General features: G+C 37.3%; 1 long non-coding RNA gene across 1 annotated transcript in view; it reads right to left on the minus strand.

The window, feature by feature from the left end:
- LOC144380054 (uncharacterized) overlaps nt 1-27700 on the minus strand; it is a 316583-nt gene that overhangs the window by 213835 nt on the left and 75048 nt on the right. The gene's annotated exons all lie outside the window — the stretch shown is intronic.

Raw genomic sequence — 27700 nt, forward strand, 5'->3', positions numbered from 1 at the left:
GACTATAGCATCTAATATTAATTTTAATCTCTGCTAATGCCAATTATTCTACTGCCTTGCTAAGAAAATCTAATGTTGAGAATAAAAAGTTTGGAGTAGAAAATGAGATTATAATGCTTTGATGCTTTACAGTAGGAAGGCTATTAATTTTTTCTCACAGATGATTTGTTTCTCCTGGGTGGGCAGAGGATAGAATACAGGTGAGGGTGCTTTTAGTTTATATTCAGTCTTGGTGTTAAAACTTCCTCTCTGCTCAAGAAATCTAGAGAGATAATTACTACTTGTAATAAATTCTTTATATTCAAAATTTGACATATTACAAGGTTTGCTAATGACAATGTTCGTGCAAACCTCAAATCCTTCTGATTTCTTTTCTCTCTCGGGGGAAAAGTTTCTTTAAAAAGATTTGAGAATCTGGTTGAACTGCATAACTCTGCTTATTTTTCAGCTCAGATAATTCAGGAAATGAAAATGTAAGCTATTCATGCCTAAAATGAAGATGTACTATAATTGGAGATCCAGAAAAAGCATTAACCTAGTTTAAAACACATGTCCTTTATTAGGGGAGGAGCAGGAATTTTAACAAAATAGTTTAAAGTTATGTTTTCAATATTTCTGGCTTCATTTTCAGAAATGCTGGTACCAAATTTTGATGGTCTTATGCCAAGGCAGAGAAGGAAACAGAGACTGAACAATCTCAGGAATTTTTCTACAGGACCTTTAATTCTAGGCATAGTGTCCTGCTCGGTAGTGAGACAAAATGCAGCCTGACTGAAATGACAGGCCTAAGCTCTAAAGAATCAATCCGAAATTTAAGCCTTTCATTTCCAGTTGAACTTAATTAAAATGAAAGAGATATTTGGCATAGAAATTGTTTTCACAACTGTAAGCACACCAGTCTTCCCCTATAGGAAAAGACAACCTTTTTCTTCCAGTGCACTTGTAAAATCTCCCTTAGGTTAGAAAAATAGAATCCCAATTGATGTTTCAGCTGGAATGTTGAACAAGAATTCATTAACCTTGAGTATGTGGTACCTTAAAGAAGATACTATCCAAATGTATTTTCTCATTTCCTAACTTTCCACCTGGATGCAAATGACTTCCAAATGTATAGTTCTCACTCATATTTTTGCCTTTGGTGAGAGTCATTTGTACACTCATCTGAACCCCAAGCCCACTTTCTTGTCCCACTTCAGAGCATTGTACAGTTTTTTCCATCTGCTTGGAACACTCTTAAATCAGCACATTAGCTTCTGTATCATTCAGATTTCAATTCAAAGACAGGCCCCTCCACACCATCTTACCCTAAATTATCTTTTGATGGCACTTTCAGTGTCTGAAATTCTTATTTATGTATTTATTTATATGTTGATTTCTGTGTCTCTCCAGCTAGAATCTTAGTTCATCAAGGATAGAATATCTGTCTTGTTTACCTCCATCTACCTGGTCCATTACAAACAAATAAATGATTGTAAAGTACTTAACAACAGAAATATAGTCCTCTATTCTCAGAAATACTATGGATATAGTAGGTAACCAAAATTTATTCATTCTCAATGAATCCTATCACTTTCCTCAAATATGATCAAACAAAACTAATCACTTATATCCAGTTTAAAACCAAAAGAGATATTTACTAAACACCAGTCCCTTAGATCCAGATTCAAAGTGTTTAAGAAAGTGAAAGACTCAAATAATTTTTTCAAGCTATGTGACCTTATTTTGCTAACTGAATACCATAAAATCTGAATTTATGTGCATAATAAATTGTGCAGGTAAGCCATAAGTCATATTATCAAAGTTTGACTGCATACTTGAGTAAGGTTATGGGTAGGGAGATATTTTAACTCCCTTGGAGTACTAATATGTACATTCATAATGTAACTATTAGTGGGGTACATGACTGGTTCAGTTGGTAGAGCATGCGTCTCATGATCTCGGGGTCATGAGTTCGAGCCCCACATTGGATGTAGAGATTGCTTAAATAAATAAACAAATCTTTAAAAAAAAAATAGTGTAACTATTATTACTAATTTTAAAATTAACTAATTCAAAATTTTTTAGAAAACATTAAAGTATCTTTAAGAAGTTTCTTATACTGGGGCTCCCGGTTGGCTCAGTTGGTTAAGTGTCCAACCCTTGGTTTCAGCTCAGGTCATGATCTCAGGGTTGTGAGATCAAGCCCCAGGTTAGGCTCCGTGCTCAGTGTGGAGTCTGCTTGAGATTCTCTCTCTCCCTCCACCCTTCCCCCATGCTTGCACTCTCTCTTTCTCTCAAATAAATAAAATTAAAAAAAAAAAAGACTCTTGTACCAAAAATGTGTCTTCAAGATAAGAAACATGAGGGGGCACCAGGTGTCTCAGTCAGTTAAGAGAGCAACTCTTGGTTTCAGCTCAGGGCATGATCTCAGGGGTCATGACAGCCAGCCCTGCATCAGGTTCCAGGCTCAGTGGGGAGTCTGCTTGAGATTCTCTCCCTCTCCCTCTGCCCCTCTCCCCAATTTCTCTCTGTCTCTCAAATAAATAAATAAATAAATAAATAAAATCTTTTTTAAAAAGATAATAAACATGAGCTTGTTATATTATCAGGAAAAATGACAAAGAAGAAAATAACTAATAGAAACACTTACAGAGCAACCTAACTAAAAAGGTTAAATTTACCTTTAGCTATTTAGTTATATTAGGTATGTAAGTCTACTAGGTGTTAAGTATAGCAGGTATAAAATAGATGTTTGGTAGGTAAAAAGCAGTCAAAAATCAACAGTTATATGTGGTTAAACTTAGACATACTGAAGATTTCCTAAATGCCAAACACTGTAATGGCAATTGGCTCACCCTATCATTTAAAGTTCCCAAGGAGTCTCTGAGCATTATTCCTATCTTACAATTAAACACAGGCTTAGAGAAACTAACCTCTCCAAGGTCAAAGAGTTAAGCAGTACTACAGCAAGAATTAAAACCTGAATCTTCCTATCTCCACGGCCCAATCTGTTTCTATTTCACCCTACACTCTATATAAACATGTGCTTTTTTATTAATTAACAACGTCTTTGCCTAAAAGTCCCCACTTTCATTGCTGGTTCGATCGCAATGGTTGGATGCTTAAAACTTGGCATTATAATTAATCCTTTTTATGTTACCATTAACAAATAAAATAGGAAAAGGGAAGTGCCTCTTGAGAGATATCAGAACAGTAACCAAGCCATTTCTTAGACCAATATTTATGTTCCCATGAGGCCAAGGGCAAGCTCTGTTTTCATCTTGAAAAGTTTTTTTCTGCTATTAATTTGGAGGATGCATGGAAAGCAAGTGTACAGGCGAAGTTAAATTGTGAAAAGCAAGATACAATGAGAAATAATGTACTTGGATTCAGATGAATCATTCAAGCTTTGGGACTAATGTACAGCAAATTGAGCTCAATCCAGAGAAAATGTAGATAAAATGAGTTTAGGAGCAAATAATGGGATGTGGAAATACATTTTAAATGGAACAATGCTTCAGTTTAATAGTTTAGAAACTATTTTAAGAACCAAGGCAGAAAATTTCTCATAAAATTTACTAGTCTGTATACAACAGGCATAGCAGAACAAACTGATATGGTAGAGAAGGTGATGGTTATGTTGCTAGAGGCTTAGAAGTCAAATAAAAAAGTGATATTGACAATTTTTTGATATGGTGAAGGGGATTTCAAATGTCATTCAGTAGGGATTTTCCTACCTTCCCACAAACATTTTCAAACACTATCAGAAGATTAAGTGTTCTCTAAGGCATGAGTGAGTAAGACAAGCCAAGTCTTGACTCTACCTTTATTAGCTTTATCATGGAGGGAAGACATCAACTTCTCTAAGCTTCCTGATCAACTAAAATAGAGTTAGTAGTAACTACCTCACAGAGTATTTAGGAACAAATAAGATGGTGTATGTAAGAGGATTTTGTGATCTGTAAAGCATTATAAAAATGAAAATTAAAAATGTTACTACTAATAATAGAAACTAAAATAAAATGAAAGATGATATCCTACAGGAAGTGTTATGATCTTATAGAAAATTAAAATACCTGTGTTTATAAATGCATAAAGAAGTGAGAAAGATAATATTAGAACCATAACTAGTGACTTGCAAGGCTGTCCATGATATTAAGTGAAAAAAGCAAATTGCATACAGCATGATTTTATTTCAATAACAAGCAATAAATGTGCTTATATGCTTGGATATATTTGTATGAAGAAGGGAAAAATCGTGGAATGGGTCATTTCAGGCTGTCAGGGAAGTGAGGGAATTGTTCAACTCTCATACACACACACATGTACACACATATAACTGTATCATTTGCTTTCTTAACCACAAGTCCATATTATATTTGTAATTGGAGAAACAAAGGGGATTTTTAAAAATAATGCTAGTAATATGAACCCTTGAAAACAATATTAATAACACCAAAAAAATCACCAAAGTGTGCAGCAGCATCCAAACTTATAGAATCATATATCTCATTAGCAGTTGTTCTAGCTAATTATTCAACATGTTTCAAGTCACCTTTGAACTGCCAATCCAAACCACAAAGTGGGGCAGCTTCGCTGTTCACCGAAATCATCCCTATAACTCAAAGTAAAGGGTACACCATGGCATCTACACCTAGCCTGAGGGTCCAGGGGCTTTGGGGCATCTGAAATACTGATGGAGTGGGTAAAAGCGGTGGGAAACAGAGCGCTTGTTAAGGACGTCAATGCATACCATGAAGTTCTTTAAATTTGGGAGCATGTAGGCCACCTAAGAGCTCCATCTAACTAGATGACATAGAGGAGCCATTATATGTATTAATATGCTTAGTTTCAAGCCATTTCAGGTATATTTTCCACCTACAGTTAGTAGGGGGAAAGTAGTGGCCATGTTTTCTATTTCTTTTTAATTCATTTAGAAAAGGCTCTGAAAGCATAGAAACTCTATAAAGGAATGTTGACTGGATATACAAAATAAGTACTTTGTGTTTAAGGGCCCCAAGTCAGAGAAATCCTAATGAGAACAAGAAATGAATTTTAAAGAAATGCATGGCACTCTGCTTCTCTTTTACAATCCTTTTTTATTTTTTTGAAAGTCTGGTTCTGTGAAGAGAAATTATGATGTTTGCCAGAGCAGATGTTTATGTGACAAATCAGAGAAGGCGTTGGAGATGTTTAGGAGGGGAAGTGAAAATCTTTGTGAGCAAGGCAGTATTTATTATTCCTTGGTGACTTCTCCAAAGTGTTCATAAGTTTTCCCCACGTGTTTGGAGCCATTCACTAGGCCTTACCCCTGCTCAGAGAAAGAGACCTCCCACAGAAGGAACATTTACTCAATTTCTTTAAGTAAAGACTAAAATGTTGTCATTTCATTAAAAATGTTTTCATTTCTTCCAGAAACACTTCTTTAAATGTAGGGACCTCTTTGTTCTCACCAAGGAATCCTAAGGTACTTTACTGGCAATTTGAGGGTGGAATCTAGCTTGGGCCCTTGGTTTTTCCAGCTGACCCTGTCACATCTTCAAAACAGCATTCCAAACCACAGAGGTACAGCTTTGAAAGAAGCCAAAGGCTTTGAAACTGATATTCTTCTATCTAAATTGAGAGATGAGCTGGTACAGAGAGGAGTGCTCTTCTAATCTATTTAAACAAATGATACAGAAGGGAATGAGTGTTAAGCAAATGAGGGCTTCTCCTTGTGAAGCGGAAGACTCCAGCTGTGCAACAGGACAGGCTCCACATGAAAAGCTCTGGCCCCTCCATAGAAAGACTCGAACCTAGCAATGGTCCTTTGAACATGAAATGTTGTCTGTAGGCTGTGCAGAATAGATTGGACTCTGTTCTAGCAATATTTACTGGGACTAGCAGGCCTCGGTTCCTTAGGATGAAGAAGACCCAGATTGGGAACACTTGAACAAACACATTTAAAGCCAGTCTTTCCTTCACCTTCAATGTACAAGAATAGCACCAGTAATTCACAGTATTGTATTCAGAAAACCTAAATGTTACATGAAAGGAAAGTTTGAAGGGAAGAAATTCTCCTAAGGTGGGCAAAGAAAAGACAAGAAAAAAAGGTGGTGGAGGAGTTGTGGATTCACTGAATTGAAGAGTTCTGAAACTAACTAGATTTCTCAGTGTAGCCAGTACTGGAAATGCTGGCTCCCCAGGTTCTTCTGCTCTTTGTTTCTGATGAGATATTAAGGAAGATTAGCATCTCCTCACAGACTTAGGGGCAGAGAAAAAAAGAAGTTCTAACAGAGAGAAAGTTGGAAGCAAACAAAAATTTTAATAAAAATTAAAATATGGACTGGTATTCTATTTAAACTGTGGTCATCCTTTTTTTGGTTTGTTTTATAAAAATCTGCTAAGAAAATTAGATATAAAGAAGCTTCCTGAATCTCAAAGAATGAGCTTTTTATAGAAAATCCAAGGAGCTTTAGAAAACCTGAAGATTTGTCAAAAGATGATGAAATGCAACTAGATGAGTTTGGAGAGGTGACAAGTTCAAACATTGAAGCAGTAATGTGAGCTTGAGAGCACGCCAAGAGATGAAAGAGATTTTTTGGCACTTTGGGGGAAAAACAACTATTTTTCTTGGTACATAATTTGTAGCACTTTTTTATATAGTTTACAAAAGAAAAAGTTCTTCAGTTCTTAAAGTAAAGCTTGATATAAAGCCTAATTGGCTGTCTCTTTGAAAAGCAACAATTATATTAAGAGAAATGGGTACAAATTCTTAGCTATGAAATAACTTTAAAATGCCATTTCCAGAAAAAATCTACAAAATTAGACCTTCATGAAGACATATATGGACAATTTAGACAAGCAATTTGTATTTTGCAAAAGTTAGTTTGAATGCAGCAAGATGTGAAGGTTCAAACAGTGCGACCGACACATTTTTCAGTGATGGATCAAACTTGGAAAAACTGAAGCTTGAATCCAGCTCAGTGTCTGGTTTGTCTCTTATATGAGAATGAGTTATTCAAAACTCCACTGCAAATCTGCAGTGAGAGAGCTCCTGGAGAGGTGGATAGAGTGGGAAAGCTTAAGTTATAGTTACTTTTGCTGTCAAGTTAACAATGCTATTATCAGTGCAACTACAATTTTAAGTGGGCCTTTCAGACTAACAAACAGCAACTTCTTTTTTTTTTACTTATATATTTTTTATTGTTATGTTAATTCCCATACATTACATCATTAGTTTTAGATGTAGTGTTCCATGATTCATTGTTTGTGCATAACACCCAGTGCTCCATGCAGAATGTGCCCTCCTCAACACCCATCACCAGGCTAACCCACCCCCCTCCCCTCTAGAACCCTCAGTTTGTTTTTCAGAGTCCATCATCTCTCATGGTTCGTCTACCCCTCCGATTTCCCCCCCTTCATTCTTCCCCTCCTGCTATCTTCTTCTTCTTTTTTTTCAAACAGCAACTTCTAAGAATAAATGTTTCTTCCCATCTATTGAGCAAAACTATGTGTCATTGTTGGATTAATTTCTTTTAAATGCATTACAAAAAAACTTAGACAAGTATCCAAGCCATTTTTCATTTTTTCCTTTTTTTCTTCTTCTTCTTCTTTTTTTTTTTTTTTACTATTTTACTTATTTAAAGAGAGACAGAGGGGAGGAGCAAGATGGTGGAGGAGTAGGAGACCGGGATTTCGTCTGGTCCCAGGAATTCAGCTGGATAGGGATCAAACCATTCTAAACACCTATGAACTCAACAGGAGATCGAAGAAAAGAATAGCAACAACTCTCTGAACAGAAAAGTGACCACTTTCTGGAAGGTAGTACAAGCGGAGAAGTGAATCCGAGGCGATATTCGGGAGGATAGACAGCGGGGGAGGGGGCCTCCGTCAGCCACTTCTGGCAAGTGATAGAGCAGCGGAGCACAAAATTGGGACTTTTAGAAGTCTGCTCTGCTGAGGGATGTCGCTCCAGTGGCTAAGCCGGGAGTGGAACCCTCACTGGGACAGTGTGGTCTCAGGCCCCTCAGGGTCACAGAAAGACCAGGGGTGCCTGAGTGTGGCAGAGCTCCCAGGTACTGGAGCAGGGAAGTCGGCTACAGAGAGGAGCCGAGGAGTGGGCTCTCAGCTCGGGGTTGCCATAAACCATGATCCGTGGCACAGTTGGGCCACTGCTCCTCCAGCAGGGACCCAACAAGCGGCAGATCAGGGAGACTCCTCTTCCTCCCCCGGGAGGAGTGGCACAGGAGTGCACAGCAGGAATCTGCTGGATTTGGAGACTCCATGCAGGGTCATGCGCCAGAGATAGAAACGCTCGGTCACAGGCCAGGTAAGCACAGAGTGCGGCCGGAGACCGGGGAGACGGGGATGATTGATTGCTTTTCTCTAGGGGCTCACTGAAGAGTGGGGCCCCGAGTTCTCGGCTCCTCCAGAGCGGAGATTGGGAGGCCCCCATCTTCACTCTCGTCCTCCAAAGCTGCACGGAAACCTTGCAGGAAACAAAAGCTCCCAAGAGCAAACCCGAGCAGATTACTTAGCCCGGACCCAGCAAGGGCAGGGCAATTCCGCCTCCGGCAAAGACATTTGGGAACCATGGCAACAGGCCCCTTCCCCAGAAGATCGCAAGCCCAGGCCACCAAGACCAAGTTTATGGATCAATGAGAATGGCAGAACTCCAGCGATAGGGGAATACTGCACATAGAATTCATGGCTTTTTTCCCATGATTCTTTAGTCTTTCAAAGTTAATTATTTTTTAACTTTCTTTCTTTTTTCTTTAATTTTTCTTTTTCCCTTTTTCAATCAACATCTTATCAATCCCTTTTTTAAAAATCTTTTTTATTTTTCATTTTTAGAGTCATATTCTATCCCTTCATAGTAGTTAACCTTATTTTTGGTATATATATATATATATATATATATAAGTTGTTCTCTCTTTAAAATTTTGGGATACAGTTTCTTCTAACAGATCAAAATATACCCTAAATATCTAGTATATGGCTTTGTTCTAGTCTCCTGCCTGATCACATTCTCTCCCTTTTTTTTTTTAAATCCTCTTCTTTTTTCAACCAACTTCTTATCTTATCAATTCCTTTTATAAAATCTTTTATAATTTTCATCTTTACAGTCATATTCCATCCCTTCATCGTATTAACCCTTATTTTTGTACATATATGTTTTTCTTTCTTTAAAATTTTGGGAGGCACTTTATTCTAACAGACCAAAATATGCCCAAAATCTAGTGTGTGGTGCTGATCTATGCACCAGCCTGATCATATTTGATCATATTCTGTTTTTGTTTTGTTTTGTTTTGTTTTTGTTTGTTTTTATCTTTTTCTTTTTCTTTTTTTTTCTTTTTTCTTTCTTTCCCTTTCTTTTTCCCCAGTTTCAGGTCTTTTCTGATTTGTTTAGTGTATATTTTCTGGGGATGTTGTTACTCTGTTAGCATTTTGTTCTCTCATTCATCTATTCTCCTCTGGACAAAATGACAAGATGGAAAAAATCACCTCAAAAAAAAAGAACAAGAGGCAGTACCTACTGACAGGGACCGAATCAATACGGACATTAGGACAATGTCGGAACTAGAGTTCAGAATGATGATTTTAAAGATACTAGCTGGGCTTGAAAAAAGCATGGAAGTTATTAGAGAAACCCTTTCTGGAGAAATAAAAGAATCAAAATCTAACCAAGTTGAAATCAAAAAGGCTATTAATGAGGTGCATTAAAAAATGGAGGCTCTAACTGCTAGGATAAATGAGGTAGAAAAAGGAATTAGTGATATAGAAGACCGAATGATGGAGAATAAAGAAGCTGAGAAAAAGAGAGATAAACAACTACTGGATCACGAGGGCAGAATTCGAGAGATAAGTGATATCATAAGACAAAATAACATAGAATAATTGGTATCCCAGAAGAAGAAGAAAGAGAGAGAGGGGCAGAAGGTATATTGGAGCAAATTATAGCAGAGAACTTCCCGAATTTGGGGAAGGAAACAGGCATCAAAATCCAGGAGGCACAGAGAAACCCTCTCAAAATCAATAAAAATAGGTCAACACCCCGACATCTAATAGTAAAACTTATGAGTCTCAGAGACAAAGAGAAAATCCTGAAAGCAGCCCAGGACAAGAGGTCTGTAACCTACAATGGTAGAAACATTAGATGGGCAACAGACCTATCCACAGAGACCTGGCAGGCCAGAAAGGACTGGCATGATATATTCAGAGCACTAAATGAGAAAAACATGCAGCCAAGAATACTATATCCAGCTAGGCTGTCATTGAACATAGAAGGAGAGATAAAAAGTTCCAGGACAAACAAAAACTAAAGGGATTTGCAAACACGAAACCAGCCCTACAGGAAATATTGAAAGGGGTCATCTAAGCAAAGAGAGAGCCTAAAAGTAACATAGACCAAAAAGGAACACAGACAATATACAATAACAGTCATCTTACAGGCAATAAAATGGCACTAAATTCATATCTTTCAATAGTTACCCTGAATGTAAATGGGCTAAATACCCCAATCAAAAGACACAGGCTATCAGATTGGATAAAAAAAACAAGACCCATCGATATGCTGTCTGCAAGAGACTGATTTTAGACCCAAAGACACCTCCAGATTGAAAGTGAGGGGGTGGAAAACCATTTACCATGCTAATGGACACCAAAAGAAAGCTGGGGTGGCAGTCCTTATATCAGACAAATTAGATTTTAAACCAAAGACTGTAATAAGAGATGAAGAAGGATACTATATCATACTTAAAGGGTCTATCCAACAAGAAGATCTAACAATTGTAAATATCTATGCCCCTAACATGGGAGCAGCCAATTATATAAGCCAATTAATAACAAAAGCAAAGAAACACATCAACAACAATACAATAATAGTGGGGGACTTTAACACCGGCCTCACTGAAATGGACAGATCATCTAAGCAAAAGATCAACAAGGATATAAAGACTTTAAAAGACACACTGGACCAAATGGACTTCACATATATATTCAGAACATTCCATCCCAAAGCAACAGAATACACATTCTTCTCTAGTGCCCATGGAACATTCTCCAGAATAGATCACATCCTAGGTCACAAATCAGATCTCAACCGGTACCAAAAGATTGGAATTATTCCCTGCATATTTTCAGACCACAATGCTTTGAAACTCAAGAAACAAGAAAGGTCTCAAATACACAACCTAACCCTACACCTAAAGGAGCTGGAGAAAGAACAGAAAATAAAGCCTAAACCTAGCAGGAGAAGAGAAATAATAAAGATCAGAGCCGAAATCAATGAAATAGAAACCAAAAGAACAGTAGAACAGATCGATGAAACTAGGAGCTGGTTCTTTGAAAGAATTAACAAGATTGATAAAGCCCTGGCCAGACTTATCAAAAAGAAAAGAGAAAGGACCCAAATAAATAAAATCATGAATGAAAGAGGACAGATCACAACCAACACCAAAGAAATACAAACAATTATAAGAACATATTATGAGCAACTATATGCCAGCAAATTAGATAATCTGGAAGAAATGGAGGCATTCCTAGAGACGTATAAACTACCAAAACTGAACCAGGAAGAAATAGAAAACCTGAGCAGACCTATAACCACTAAGGAAATTGAAGCAGTCATCAAAAATCTCCCAAAACACAAAAGCCCAGGGCCAGATGGCTTCCCAGGGGAATTCTACCAAACATTTCAAGAAGAATTAATACCTATTCTTCTGAAACTGTTCCAAAAGATAAAAATGGAAGGAAAACTTCCAAACTCATTTTATGAGGCCACCATTACTTTGATCCCAAAACCAGACAAAGACCCCATCAAAAAGGAGAATTACAGACCAATATCCTTGATGAACATGGATGCAAAAATTCTCACCAAAATACTAGCCAATAGGATCCAACAGTACATTAAAAGGATTATTCACCATGACCAAGTGGGATTTATCCCTGGGCTGCAAGGTTGGTTCAACATCCGCAAATCAATCAATGTGATACAATACATTAATAAAAGAAAGAACAAGAACCATATGATCCTCTCAATAGATGCAGAAAAAGCATTTGACAAAGTACAGCATCCTTTCTTGATCAAAACTCTTCAGAGATAGGGATAGAGGGTACATACCTCAATATCATAAAAGCCATCTATGAAAAACCCACAGCAAATATCATTCTCAATGGGGAAAAACTGAGAGCTTTCCCCCTAAGGTCAGGAACACGGCAGGGATGTCCACTATCACCACTGCTACTCAACATAGTATTAGAAGTCCTAGCCACAGCAATCAGACAACAAAAAGAAATAAAGGGCATCCAAATTGGCAAAGAAGAAGTCAAACACTCACTCTTTGCAGATGATATGATACTTTATGTGGAAAACCCAAAAGAATCCACCCCAAAACTGCTAGTACTAGTACAGGAATTCAGTAAAGTGACACATACAAAATCAATGCACAGAAATCAGTGGCATTCCTATATATCAACAACAAGACAGAAGAAAGATATTAAGGAATCAACCCCATTTACAATTGCACCCAAAACCATAAGATACCTAGGAATAAATCTAACCAAAGAGGCAAAGAATCTGTACTCAGAAAACTATAAAATACTCATGAAAGAAATTGAGGAAGACACAAAGAAATGGAAAAACGTTCCATGCTCATGGATTAGAAGAACAAATATTGTGAAGATGTCTATGCTACCTAGAGCATTCTACACATTCAATGCAATCCCTATCAAAATACCATCAGCTTTTTTCAAAGAAATGGAACAAATAATCCTAAAATTTGTATGGAACCAAAATAGCCAGAGGAATGTTGAAAAAGAAAAGCAAAGCTGGCGGCATCACAATTCTGGATTTCAAGCTCTATTACAAAGCTGTCATCATCAAGACAGTATGGTACTGGCACAAAAACAGACACATAGATCAATGGAACAGAATAGAGAGCCCAGAAATGGACACTCAACTCTATGGTCAACTAATCTTTGACAAAGCAGGAAACAATGTCCAATGGAAAAAAGACAGTCTCTTCAACAAATGGTGTTGGGAAAATTGGACAGCCACATGCAGAAGAATGAAACTCGACCATTTCCTTACACTGCACACAAAAATAGACTCAAAATGGTTGAAAGACCTCAATGTGAGACGGAGTCCATCAAAATCCTAAAGGAGAACACAGGCAGCAACCTCTTCGACCTCAGCCGCAGCAACTTCTTCCTAGAAACATTGCCAAAGGCAAGGGAAGCAAGGGCAAAAATGAACTATTGGGACCTCATCAAGATAAAAAGCTTTTGCACAGCAAAAGAAACCGTCAACAAAACCAAAAGACAACCGACAGAATGGGAGAAGATATTTGCAAATGACCTATGAGATAACGGGCTAGTATCCAAAATCTATAAAGAACTTATCAAACTCAACACCCAAAGAACAAAGAATCCAATCAAGAAATGGGCAGAAGATATGAACAGACATTTTTCCAAAGAAGACATCCAAATGGCCAACAGACACATGAAAAAGTGCTCAAAATCGCTCGGCATCAGGGAAATCCAAATCAAAACCTCAATGAGATACCACCTCACACCTGTCAGAATGGCTAAAATTAACAAGTCAGGAAATGACAGATGTTGGCGGGGATGCAGAGAAAGGGGAACCCTCCTACACTGTTGGTGGGAATGCAAGCTGGTGCAGCCACTCTGGAAAACAGTATGGAGGTTCCTCAAAAAGTTGAAAATAGAGCTACCATATGATCCAGCAATTGCACTACTGGGTATTTACCCCAAAGATACAAATGTAGGGATCCAAAGGGGTATGTGTACCCCGATGTTTATAGCAGCAATGTCCACAATAGCCAAACTGTGGAAAGAGCCAAGATGTCCATCGACAGATGAATGGATAAAGAAGTGGTGTATATATACAATGGAATATTATGCAGCCATCAGAAGGAATGAGATCTTGCCATTTGCAACGACATGATGGAATTGGAGGGTATTATGCTGAGTGAAATAAGTCAAACAGAGAAAGACATGTATCATATGACCTCACTGATATGAGGAATTCTTAATCTCAGGAAACAAACTGAGGGTTCTAGAGGGGAGGAGGGTGGGGGGATGGGTTAGCCGGGTGATGTGTATTAAAGAGGGCACGTTCTGCATGGAGCACTGGGTGTTATACGCAAAAAATGAATCATGGAACACTGCATCAAAATCTAATGATGTAATGTATAGTGATTAACATAACATAATAAAAAAATTAAATAAATAAAAATAAATAGAGACAGAGGGTGCCCAAGCAGGGGGAGGGGCAGAGGGAGAAGGAGAGAGAGAATCCCAAGCAGACTCCGCCTTCAGCGTAGAGCCCTATGCGAGGCTTGACCCCATGACTCTGAGATCATAACCTGAGCTAAAACCAAGAGTCAGAAGCTTAACAAACTGAGCCACCCTGGCGCCCCAACCAAGCCATTTTTATTGAATGTACAGATAACTTGATTGTCTTTGCCTCACTAAATTTCTTTGCTGGGTTGGAACTGTGATTACCTGTGTGAACCTAGGGAGCATTTTTTAGTAAAGATATGCTTCTGTTGAAGTGGCTGTGAGAGGTTTACCATGGAATAAATTGACTTCAAAGAACTCTGGCAGATCATCTGTGACAGACTCGGGTTCTCTGTCCCCTGCCCCCTTTCTTTCCTTCTCAGCCTCCCTCTTGGTGGAGGGAGGTTTTTTTTTGACACAGTTACATCAAAGCTGTCCTATGAGGGTTGTGCTATTAAAACCAGAGAGGCTGGTTTTATATAACAGATTTCATTCTAAGGAATCTGAAAAGTTTAAGCGAAATCCTATGGAGGTGGCACCAACTCTGATTACTCATCACCTTCTAGATTAGATCCAAGAACAGTCAGTTCCCCAGCTTTGACCAGTGGAGAGAGTAGAGGGGTAAAAGGGGGATACTAAGGGGAAAGGGGCCTACAGTTGACTCGGGCTAAAAAATTATAATGAGAACAGTAAACAAAAAAAATGTTTTGCATCATACTCTGGATTCTGAGAATGCTTGCAGTCAGCTACTAGTAAGAGTATATTTTTTCTGGTAATGGACTGTACATGCATGCTTCCTCAGACATTACAGAGTGTAATAGAGGATTACATGCACATTGTGAAATAAACTGCTAAATGTTCAGGAAATAACATCTATTTTATACATGGCAGTATTCTTGCTTTATTGCAATGTGGACTTCTGAGGATTATTTAAATTAACAGTAACAGCAAGATGGCTTCAGTCCCTTCTTACCTCTAAAGGAGACTGGCCCCCCAACTGTCCATTTATCAAGAATCAGCTTAAATGGATAAGACAAAATGTAGTAATCAAAGTTAGAAAGCCAAATGAAGTCAGCTCTCAGACACTGATTTTCATTGTCCCGGTGTACTGTAGCAGACCTTGTGTAGAGATAGGGACTTTAATGAAGCATTTATGTGACTTGAGATTGCTTTTATGCAGAGTGCATTATGACTGTATTGTGTATTATGCTGTGTTAGCTTCTCTTCCAGCATGATTCATAAAATCAGGAGAGAGTGGGCTCCTCTGAATTCCAATTATTGTAACTATTTCAATCATATGGAAAGAACAGGGGAAATAACATACCGTGATTCTCTTATTATTTGATCCTCAAACAAGCACAGGTATTCGCTATATCCCACTAAGTGGTCAGGCATGCGAGGAACTTGAGCAATATCATCCTTTCACCCATCTGACCTGGCACATCCCAAGATAAAAGCAACTTCCTGACCCACAGGATGTTATGGCTCAGCTGAACAGCTGCTCCTGTGAGCTGGAGTCATGGCATTTTAAACTGTGCTTCTGCCAGATGTATAACATCCTAGATACCTTGTGGGGATCTTTTCCTTCAGGTTTTAGGTAAAATGCCACTTCCCCAACAAGGCACTCCTGATCTGGGGAAGGCTTCCAAACACTCATCCCTCCCTCATTATTATTGTCTCTTACCGTACCCCATTTTCATCACACTTTTTACATAGTGTAATTAGATATTTATTTTTCCATTTACATAGCAGCAAACACAATAGATATCTGTTGAGAGAGGAAATGTCATCAGTGGTGGCTCCACAAGGCTCCCCTCGTGTTGCTCCTCAGGGCCTGCATGAGAGCTCCAAAGAGCCCCCTCCCTCTCACCTTCCCACCTCTGAGCCTGACCAGAAGAACTTCACATGAAGCTGTGCTAAAATCCTAAATGTCATCATTCTGTCTAGAACTTAGGAACTGGATAATTCAACAAGCAGCTCACTGGACAAAGTATATTAACATACAGCTCACACTAATACTAATAAATGAACATGAAAATGTATACAACATCAAGAAACATCAAATAAATGCTAATATAAGCATACTTGATCCTCTATTCACACACACATATACACACACGAAATGTGTTTTTAAAAAGTGTTATGATGAGCACATTAGTTATACACAACTAATGAATCTTTGAACACAACACCAAAAACTAATGATGTACTATATGTTGGCTAACTGAACATAATAAAAAAAAATAACAACTAATGTTAATGAATTCTACTTCAAGATGAAACTCATCTCTACTCTCTCTACTAACTACTCTACTAAACTCATCTCTACTCTCATCCACTGAAACCTGTCCTTACCGTTCTGGAAAAGACAACACAGAGGGAGAATAGTGATGATTTTAAGTACCTTTGACCCACTCCTTTGAATTCATACTAAAGCAATAATTCAAAAAAAATGTAAAAGTTAATACACACTAAACGTTACTTCAGTATTTTGTATCATTACAAACATTTGGGAAACATCTAAATGTCCAGTACTTGAAGAATGTTTATAGCATAAAAAAGGTGATAGAAAGCAGACACCAAAGATTCTGCAAACAAAACAAATACTAAGGGAAGGAATCTGTTTATTAACAAGCAGAATACAAAATAATATGTGTATCATACATTCATTCATTCATTCAAAGTTACTTATTAAACACATGTTATTTACCAGGCTCTATTCTAAGAACTGAGAATATATCCACAAACAAAATAATCTCCCCTCGAGATTCTATTCTAATTGGTAGAGACAGACAACAAACCAGTAAGAAATACAATTGATGATGGTTTTCCACCTATGACAAGAGCTCATCACAGTCAACCTCCAAATATATGTCTATAAGGAAGCAAAGTAAAATAATTCTATTTCTTAAATAGAATCTTTTAAAATTTCAATGTTTATCCTCCAAATTAAGCATGTCTGTTGCAAGCAGGGACAAACTCAAGGAAATTTTATTTCTCAAAAAAAAAAAAAAAAGATGACAAGGATAAAATTAATTCTAGAAGCAAGCACACTTGACTTCATCTATGGGGTCTAATCTACTTCTGCCCTTTATGTCCTGGTTGTAATTTTATCTGGTTTAAATAAAACTACATATTTTGACACAGCTGAAATTCCCAGAAACTATTTATAAAGTAGGTCAATAGTTTCACTTATTTGGCATGTTTATCTGCTTTGGGTCTCTCTCTCTGTCTCTTGCTGGAAGGTAAGCCCCGTGGTAGCCAAGGCCTGGAATGTGTCATTAGCCACTATATCCTCGGCACCTAGTACAGTACCTGGAAAAAATGATAGTGTCATTCTGGACTCCCTTCCTCTTACATCCTACATCCATCTGGGCTCTAACTGAAAAATATCTCCAGAATGTAGCCACTTCATACTGCATCCTTGTTCGGAGACAATTCTCCATGGGTTTTTTCGTCTGTCTGTCTGTTTTTACATTTCTGCTTATCTTACAAAGGAAGGTACTGATAGCTCTTGTTCTAGACTATCTTTTCAAAGAGTTTTGGATAGCAAAAAGCCGTGGAAGATAGCAATTGTGCTTCCTCTGGAACAGAGACCAGGTTTGTTTGCTGTCCAATATAAAAAAGAGAGTGGAGGTTAGGCAAATTTGCTTGTAGTCCATTATAAAAGATTGGGGGTTCCTAAACTTAGGGTCCCTTGGCTGTGACACAAATCCACTGTACACACAGTGTCCACTAAAGCCACTCTGCATCACCCATGAGACCTGGGGGACAAACAGGATGAAACAAACATGAAGCACGGGGTGACAGCTATGTCATGAGAAATAAAGTCCTTCGTCTCTGCATAAATCTCATATTTTCTGCCAGCACACAAGAAACTAGGTAACTTGATAGCTTGCAAGTAAAGGATAAAATCTCAGGCCCTCACAGTTCTTGACAGTCCTCCACTCCTATCCTGGCACAACTGACCATCCTCTCTCACTGCAGTAGCCTCCTAAGGGTCTCCTGCCTCCACCCTGGTTCCCCTACAGACTTTTCTGCACATGGCAGCCAGAATGATCCTTTGAAAACTAAGTCAGATAAAGCAATTCCTCTGTTTAAAACCGTCCCGTGGTTTCCTGTCTTGACAAAGCTCAAAGTCTCTAGCTCTCTCCTATCTTCCTTTATCTCATTTTGTCCCACTCTACTCACTGTTCCATAGCTGTAGCCATGCCGGTGCCCTTGCTGTTCCTCTAGGCATGCTTTCATCTCAAGCCCTTTATACTTACTGTCTCCTCTGCCTAAAATGCTCTCCTGCAGAGTTGGGACCCTTCCCTCAACTCTTTCAGGTCTCTGCTTAAACACTGCTTTCTCAGCTAGGCCTTCCCTGATCATCCTATTCAAAATTGCAACCCCTCTCCCTACTCAGCCTCCTTTCTCTGCCTTATTTTTCTGTAAAGCACTTTTCAGCTTCTAATATATCACCTACCATTCATTTTTGTTTATGTCTCCTCATACTAGAATGTAAGCTCCATGAGGTCTTTGCTTTGTTCATTTCAGTATCCCTAATCTAAAACAATTTCTGTACATAGTCGGTGCTTAATAAATTCTTATTAAATTACTGAGAATGGACTTCTAATCAGGCCAAGCTCAATCTCTTATTATTAACTATATCACTTTGGACAAGTTGCATAGTTTCTCTGAGACATAGCTTCCTTTCTGTAAAAAGAGAATCATCTTCATAAGATTGTTGAATTGATTGGACAAAGTACACATGAAAAGCACCTACTAGGTACTTAATTAATGACACTTCTACTTAATAAAATCTCAATGAAATTTATATTAATTATATACATTTTAGAATCACCAAGGAAAACTTGATATATCTTATATATCACTAAGCACATCTTTTCATCTTTATATCCTCAGCACACAGCCCAGTTTCTAGAAAACACTAGTAATTCAATAAGGGTGAACTTGTTTGTTTGCTTTCTCTCATTATAAAAATAATATCACATTAAAAAAATTTGGAAAAGATAGAAAAAAAATCACCCATATTCCTACATAGTAACGTGATTGTCATTACTATTTTATTGTATTTTCTTCTAGAATTTTCCCTGATGACTATTTTTAGTTGAAATCATAATGTGCATTTTTTTGTTCACTTATTTTTTATACAAACATTTTCCCATATAGCTATGTTGTCTTTCCAACCATTAGTTTTTCAGAGTTGCATCATTTTGTCAGATAGATGTATTATAGTTTACTTGAGCATTTTCTCGTTATTGGATATTTAAATAAATTCCTACTGTTCACTTCAGTAAATTTTAAAGGATTATAAAGAAAAAGGATCTACTTCTCTCTCTCTCTCTTCTAAACTAAAGCATGTCTGACCCTTTTGGGGAAAAAGGGACTAAATTCCTCTACTCTGCATTTGCAAAAGAACACTTCTGAATAATTCATGGGTACATAAAGATGGAAAAGATATACATCATCTAGCTGATTATTAACATAATACAGCCAAATGAAACATTATCCTAAAAAGTCATTTAATTGCAGCTGTGGAAATGAGACTTTGAACATTTTAGAAAGAAGTCATATTTGAGATGTAAATAAATACATTTCAAAATTATTTTAAGGCATTGCCTAGTGCAAATTCTTTGCTGTAAATGGTGGTTATTGGGTTTTTTTCCATAAAAATGGAAAATCAGTCCTTCCAATTTACCAAGTTAGTGAACAATCTGGAGAATAATGTAGTAAACTTCTAAAATATCTATAAATAAAAGGTAACATTAAAATCACCTAGATTTTTGTATATGTATGTTAGTAGTTTTTTTCACTGTTTAGTTAAGGTTACATGACCCAAATGATGATATGAAAACTATGCTAATTACTTCAATCACTGATAATATGTGATTATATTATTCCTAAAAGAAAGGTATACTTCTTACGTTTTTCCCAAAAATGGAAACTATAAACAGAGATGAAAAAGATAAGTATAAAGACATTTATTTCACACAGGGCCAAGCCAAGCAAAAGGAAAATGGAAGGATGCAGCACTTCTAGCACACTCCTTACAGGTTATTGAATGCACCTATGATTCAAAACCTCAGAAGACCTGAGTTCAAATGTTTTCCTTCAGTCCCCTTTCCCTCAGCCTGTTTCTGTCTATGCCAGCCGCACTCTAAGCTTAATTGTGTAGTTGCATGCTGAACTTCCTTTCTTGGTTTATTTCTTAGTTTATTATTGGTTTTGGTTAAAGTGCATCCTCCAGTTGCTTCCTAAGAAGGTAAATTTTTTCAGCACTTGTATATCTGAAAAATATCTTCATTCTACCATTTATCCTACTTGATTAATCTCTTAATAGATTAAGAGGCTGGGCACATACTCTTACAATTTTGAAGGCATTGCTACAGTAGTTTTTAGCATTAATTTTTGGATTTGAGAAGGCCCTGAGGGAAGACATCTGGCGGTCAGATTTCTGAGATCAGAGTGGGGAGAAGGGGAGGTGCTGAGAGTTCCACTGTTCGGAAAATTGAACACATAATCCCTGTTGCAGTCCTTACCTTGGTGCTTCCCTCACTCTGCTTAATGTCACTGGTCAAGCCTCCAGTTCAAATCCTCTAGAGAATGAGCCTGTTGCTCTTTAAAGGCAGGAGGCCAGGGGCCAACAACCTACATTTCCCTCTCTATCCCTATACATATCACTCCCCTACCTTCTGCAGTACCTGGTGCTTCCCAGAGCTGAGACTCCAGAGGCTGTCCAGGGGCCACTGGCATACCTCTAGTCTAATCACTCCAACCTCTTTATCTACTTACTGATTCTGAAAATATTTCATCTACTCCTATTTCCTCTCTGTGCTCTCTATCTTTGTGAAATAAAAACTGTGTTTTGTTCCTTTATTGCCTTTTTTCTAAAATGTGTGGGAAGGGAGAAAGCCTCTTTATTCTTCAACTGATGGCACATTCCTTCCTTTTTGAGGCCTCCTTGACTCCAGACTCCTCTGGTCCACTGTTCCATTCCTCCCTCTAAGTTCTCAGAGTGCTGGGAACCAATCTCTAGTAGCTACTTTCTGGTCTTTGTTGACCTCTTCTTCTACAAATACTACACCTATACTCTATATGTACATTTGAGTACTTGAACACAACAACCTTGATTTGCCTGTATTTCATGTATCAGTAGGCATCTCATTGCAGGGACAAAGACTAACATTTCTCATGCAGCCCCACAATGCCTGAAATAAGGGATATCGGATTCTAGCATGCCTAAAGATCACTTAGAGAACTTGTTTAAAATGAAGATTCCCAGACTTCACCTCAGAGAAACTGAATATGACTTCAGCATGGTCCTGAGATCTGGATATCCAATAGGCACACCCACATAATTCTGAGGCAGGTAGTTTGGGATATATTGCCTGTGACATAAATTTCCTAAGGACATGCTGGAGCACTTGTTCAGTAAATAAATGAACTGATTAGATTGGTTGACTTGTTGTTCTTCCCTATTTTATCCCTCTAAAGTTTAGAATTCTGGTTTCCCTTAATATGTCAACATGAATCTGACATTCATGAATTTATCTGTCTTTTCTTTAGACTTTTTAGTTTTTTCCCTTTAACGGCTTAGTATTACAAATTTCATAAGTTTATAGTTAGCCATATAAAGTATACTTCTGTGTTATTCTGTTGCCCTTGATTTATTTCTTACAAGACTCACAGATATTCTAGTTGTAAAATTCCTGGATTTGGTAAATGTTTCAGTCAGCTCAGGCTGTCATAACAAAACACCAAAGATTAGGTGGCTTAAACAACAGAACTTTTATTTTCCCACAGTTCTGGTGGCTGGAAGTTCAAGATCAGGGTGCAAGCATGGTTGATCGTGATGAAAACCTTCTTCCAAGCTTATAGACTTCCTGGCTTGCTGCCTTCTCACTATGCGCTCACATGACCTTTCCTCAGTATATGCAAGAAGAGAAAGGGAGAGAGAGATGGAGAGAGAGCTCTTCCTCTTTGTATAAGGCCACCAATCCTATCAGATTAGGACCCTATCCTATGGCCTCATTTAACCTTAATTACCTCCTAAAAGCCCTACCTCAAAATAGTCACATCAGAGGTTAGGGCTTCAACATAGGAATCTTGGTGGGGGGGGGGGGGGACACAATTCAGTCCATAGCAACAAACTAACACAATATTTAGGTACAACTACAGCTACACATAAACATGTGCACCCAGGACTTGGCACAATACATTGAATGTTCCAGCTGCTCAGTAAGCATTTGTTTGATGAGTGAAATAACAAAACATCTATAAAACAAAGCTACAAAAATAGCAAAGAAGAATATCTGATATGTTCTGCTTTACACAATGTATGAAAATGTGCAAATTCACATACTGATATATTTGACATACAAAAGAATTCCCTAAGACTTCCTTTGGGCATATGAATCATTTAAAAATTCCATTTTTATATTTTTTCCCGAAAAAAACGTTACCAAGCAAATTGAGATATAGATAGACAGATAGATAGATAATAAACTTAGAAGTTAACAAAAGGAACAAGTAACCAGACTGACAATTTGGGTGGTTTATCTACAAAGGTTTCATGAAGACATTATTTTCAGTAGCGTGGAGAAGAGAGAAGTGGAGATTCGAGCACTGGAAATTAAATACCTCCACTACACTTCACTGGCCAAACACAAGTCCCTCAGAATTCTCCCCTGCCTAGGGAAAAGTGCACTGGTCAATGAATAGTGATGAATGCTGCCACAGTGACTACAGGTGCTTTTTCAGTGCAAAACCGTCTGTATTCTCAAGGTATCCGTTGAAACATTTTACTTTTACTGATTTGAGTGTTAGGAACTGCGCAGAAAATGACCACTGCACAGAAAATGAAAGCAAGAGGTGGCTTAGAAGAAGAGGGAGCAATTTCTTTTCCACGCCTCTCTTTGGCATCTGAGTGGATCCGAAGAGACAATTTTGGTCTTTGAGGCTTCAGAATTGATTGAAAGTGAAATGATTAGGGTCTCTTGCTTCGCCTGAAAAAGCTAGAACCTGAAAGATGCCCCTAGGGGAAGAGTAGCAGTTAAGCACTATGTGCTCTAGAGGCGAGAAATGCTGGCTCTTACAAATCTGCTGAAAGCCTCCCTCAACAGTTTTCTCATCCTTGCCTCCTCAGAGAGCTGAGCAGCGAATTCAATGAAGAGAGACAGAAATCTAATGCAGCTGTCTAGCATGCCACTTACAAGAAAGAGACACTCATCTTCCTTATGAAGGCATTCTTAGGGCTCACAAAGCAGGAGAACTTTCTCCTCTCTGAAGGAATGGTGAAGTAGGAAAATCAACATTCCCTTCACAGCGAGCCTCACCTCTTAGAGAACCTAAGAGAACTTCAGGGTGGGAGCTATAACTATCCATAGTGCCTTAGAGTCGGAACTGCATCGGGATGGCCTCACAACCAACCAACAAGTACCTCTAACTAACAAGTCTAAGAGTCATGGTTCCATGTGACACTCCTAGCTAACACTGAATAACATAATTTCCAAATGAAGAGCTTCACAGGATTGGAGGTGTGGGTGGGTTATAGGATAAAAGGAAAGAAAAGTGACCCAAATGTGCCCATTTGGGACTGTAAAAAAATCTGAAGCCATTTTATTTAGCTTGACTGGGGGAAAGGCCTTGACAGTAATCTAGACAGAAGAGATTATTCATAAACCAATCTCACCAGAGGATGATTGGACAGAACTTAACCATGCATGAATAATATTGAATCCTGTTTGCAGCTCAGGCCTGGTGAGTATCTCACTACAGTACACCCTCTCTAACCAATCTCCACTCAATCTATCTACCAGATTAACCAACTATCTACAGCATCACTGTGAAATATCCCAGCTGATACTACAATACACAATAACCTTATAACTGGTAGGCTATTCTTTTTTTTTTTTTTTAAAGATTTTATTTATTTATTTGACAGAGACACAGCGAGAGAGGGAACACAAGCAGGGGGAGTGGGAGAGGAAGAAGCAGGCTTCCTGCCGAGCAGGGAGCCCGATGCGGGGCTCGATCCCAGGGCCCTGGGATCATGACCTGAGCCGAAGGCAGACGCTTAACCGACTGAGCCACCCAGGCGCCCCTGGTAGGCTATTCTTTAGTACATCCGTGTACTTTTTCAATTCCTACCAACTTGAGTTGTATATTTACCAAGAGTTAAGTGTACTTGTCCCCTTGCTAATATCAGTTGTATTCGTTTTAATTATAACATTTAATTACATGTCACGTAAACTAATGAAATGTAAATGTAAGAAGAAAGAGTTGCTTCTTCTATAAAAAACCAGTCTAAATGCCTTGAAAAGATTCAAATAAAAATGTATTATCGAAGAGATAAATGTAAAATACTAGAGGAAAAAAATAAATCTAGAAGAATTTTGTCTCACTGCTTTGCAACTGAATTTACTTAGTTTTACAGTAACTGAAAATGGACATCCTTATAATTATGGTGTAATGTATGCAAGATAGATTCAGAACTCCAATTAGCTATGCCTTACTTAAAGAGAAGTAATTGGCCTTATATTAAAAGATTTTTAAATATTCATGTTAATAAGCTTTAAGTAAACACATAATTCTTAAGATAATAAGTAATATTTTTTTATTTCATTTTTTTTCAATTTTTTACTAGAAAAAATGTTCAAATAGATATAAAAAAGACAAATCTACACTGCTATAAACACCTGTACACCTTCACAAAGTTTCACCAATCTTAATATTTTGCCACATTTTTTATCTCCTTCAATACATATATACACACATATGTGTATGTTTTAGGAACCATTTGAAAGTAAGTTGCATATATTGCAACACTTCACCCCTAAATACTCTAGCCAGAATCTCCTAAGAGTTCAGATATTTTCCTACATAACCACAATACCATTATCATACTCAGATAATTAAGAGTAATTCAATAACATCATCTAATATGCTGTCCTCATTTAAGTAATCTCAGAAGCCTCCAAAATGTCTTCTGTATCACCTTTTCCCACATGCAGAATCCAAATCAAGTTTCAGACATGGCATTTGTTCATTTTGTCTCTTTAGTCTCTTTTAATTTAGAACAGTTTTTTCATTGTCTGTTTTTCATGACATTGGTTTTTTTAAGAGTCCAGGCCATCATATTATGAAGTTGTCTTATTATCTTCTCACTATTAGATTTAGTAGTAACTTTTTTTCCTAAGAACACTAGATAAGTAATATGTACTTCTTATTGCATCATTATCAGGTTCCAATATTATTGTCATTGGTAGCAGTACCTCTACAGGTTAAGAATAAATTTGATCACTTGCTGAAAGTACACTTTTCCTTCTTGTAATTAGAACTTGATCTCTGAGAAGGTATTTCACAATGGCATGAATATTCCATTCCACAACCACCTTTGATCCAATAGTTAGAGCCTCTATTGATGATCATTGCCTAATTCAAGTATTACATAGATAGATGCAAAAGAGGGATTTCCTAATTCTACAATGCCTTCTACTTTGATTAGCTGATATTTTTGTGTGTTCCTGCATGCAAAAAATAAAAAAAGCTTTCCCTCAATTTTCTTTTTCTCTTGTAAATACCTCACCAACTCAGAAATTTCTTTTATTCAATGTGTAATAAACCATCCTCATGGTATAATTCAACATGTTCCTCTGCTTTTAGTATCTCCTAATAGATTGGTTGTTAGATCTAGCAACTTTTAGATTTCGCCTGGCAAAGATAGTTTAAGTGATGTCATGTACTTCCATTAGGAGGTTGATTTCTGATTGATTTTTTATATAGGATATCAGCAACTAATGATGGTCATTGCTGAAATCCATTATTTATTAAGACTACAAAATAATGATACTGTAATTCTGCCTTCTTTATTTAATAGCTGGGATACTCTTATAAATACACAAATTCCCCTCATCAAATATTTAATTACTCAGGGATACAATTTGAATGGGAAAATAAGAATAAATATTTGATACTTTCTCTTTGTTATTTTTTCAGAATAATGAGTTGATTACCTAGAATTCTCCAAAAGTGGCCACTAATTTCTTTTTATCATTATAAACTTATGAATGTAAACCCATTTGCTATGCTTCAATCACTGCAATTATTTTCCTGCTGTGTTACATACTTTGTCCAAAAAGATCCTGTTACATACTTTGTCCAAAAAGATCCTGTTCAAAATAGCTCCCACATTCCCCATATCCCTCTGTCACAACATGAGTGGTCTTTGGCACTTATCTTACTTTTTGATATGATAAGATGTTTCAGGCTTATCTTGTAAATTCTCTGCCCAAGATTCTGGAATCTGCCATTTCTTCATCAAGCTCTGGTTTCTTTTAGTGGGAATTGAGATGTAGAGACCACAATAAGGACTCTAAAGGTATTCATTGCTATGGGTCTATTATTGTTTTTCAGGTTATTTTAGTGGAAAGGGCTAGAAAATGCTTTTTTAAAAAAAATAATGGAATAAAGCATGTGTTTATATTGATAATTCCAATTCAAATTCAGGACCACAAGACTTTTATTAATCTCATAAATCTTATTATCTGTATCTCCTTTCTCCTCTACAAAATATCCCAGCTCTCAACATCCTATTATTATATTATATTCCACAATACCCACTCCCCAGCCTCAGAAAAGTGCTTATTATTATACCAACAATGTTTAACAAAAAGATTATTTTGTCTTTTCTGTTTTTTATTTTGAATATAATCCACTAGGGATATACAGTCAACTTTAATTCAATCACCCACAACATATACATATAACTGAAATAACTCTCCTTTTGTGGTTTTGCCACCAACTCTTGGGAGAGTTGTCTAAACATTTAGACATTTGTTTTATTTTGCTTCTGATTTTTAGGATCATTTTTAATTCCATTTTGTTTATAATTATATAAAATATTTACATTGATACAAACTCAAATCTGTAAATCAGAGTATGATCAGAGAAGTCTAGCTTCTATTTCTGTCTCCTTCATATTGTTTACTCTTTCTCCCAAAGAAAAATCAATATTTTTACTTATCCTTCTATTAAATATATATATATATGCATATATATATATATACACACAAACATACACAAATATATATGTATTCCTATACCCTCCCCTTAAAAAATGGTAACATACAATGCCACTTTTCTGCACCTTACTTTTCTCATTTATACAACACATACTGGAGATCCTCTATAGAAGATATTACTCATGGGATGTCTGGGTGGCTCAGTCGGTTGGGTGTGTGCCTTCAGCTTGGGTCATGATCTCAGGGTCCTGGGATCGAGCTCTGCATCAGGCTCCCCACTCAGCGGGAGCCTGCTTCTCCCTCTCCCTCTGCCCCTTCCCCAGCTGTGCTCTCTCTCTCACACACAAATAAATAAATAAAATCTTAAAAAAAAAAAGATATTACTCATTATCTTTTACGGCTGCCTGATA

This window comes from Halichoerus grypus, chromosome 1 (assembly GCF_964656455.1).
Source record: "Halichoerus grypus chromosome 1, mHalGry1.hap1.1, whole genome shotgun sequence".
In the NCBI taxonomy this organism is placed as follows: Eukaryota; Metazoa; Chordata; class Mammalia; order Carnivora; family Phocidae; genus Halichoerus; species Halichoerus grypus.